Source organism: Mercenaria mercenaria, chromosome 9, assembly GCF_021730395.1.
Source record: "Mercenaria mercenaria strain notata chromosome 9, MADL_Memer_1, whole genome shotgun sequence".
Lineage (NCBI taxonomy): Eukaryota > Metazoa > Mollusca > Bivalvia > Venerida > Veneridae > Mercenaria > Mercenaria mercenaria.
The window spans coordinates 37,822,403-37,823,350 of NC_069369.1; positions in this window are offsets into that span (position 1 = coordinate 37,822,403).

Below are 948 nucleotides of genomic sequence, written 5' to 3' on the forward strand. Positions count from 1 at the left end.
ATTTTAAATTAAAGGATGCATTATTTCATTGATATATTGAGTCTTTTATCTTAACAAGCCATGCATTCGCATTTCACAATCAACAATAAGAATTTAACACTTGACAATATCATTTTGCAGACGATATTTGACATTAAGCAATCTGCATTAACTTTAAAGCATTTAGCTTTTAGTAATGAGCATAGCACATGAACCTACCATAGTGACCAAATCGGACCATTTTATCACAGTCAGTCACATTATACTCTGTGATAGACTATCCTGTAGAAATGTTACAGGAACACCTACTTACGTGAGCATGGCACATTGATTAACTAAGACAGGAGAATGCATTTTATTTGTAAAAAAACAAATTTCGTATTTTTCTAGGTTCGAGTTTTGAATGAAATAGGCATTTACCTTTAACTGGCTGTTCATTATCAGTGTGTATATGAAAGAACTCCGGTGAGTGACCATGTTTTCTGCTTAAAATATCGAAGACATTCATTTCACACTTTTAAACAATTACACGATTTTATTTAGTTTGCTGAAATAGAAATACGGCCATAACTAGAGACAACATGTGAACACTTCTCTTGGAAGACCAGACGTCGTTTCATTTCCGATTTAAACATCATGTGAATAAAAACCACTTTGAAATAAAGATCACCTTTTGTCTGTCGCGAGCGTGATCGTTTACTGTAACAGCATCTTATTATCACAGAACAGGACAATATTTTAACTGAATTATAAATATACTAGTTGTATTGGAATACTCAAATTTCGAGTAAATAATGACGCAATGTTAATCATTTATCTATACATAACACAATTTACACTATGCATATACTAAGTACTTACTGGTCCCTATATCTATCTATCTATCTATCTATCTATCTATCTATCAGTACTTCCAGATTCCTGGCGCAGAATGAAGGTATGTTATGCTAACAAATGTAATATATATTA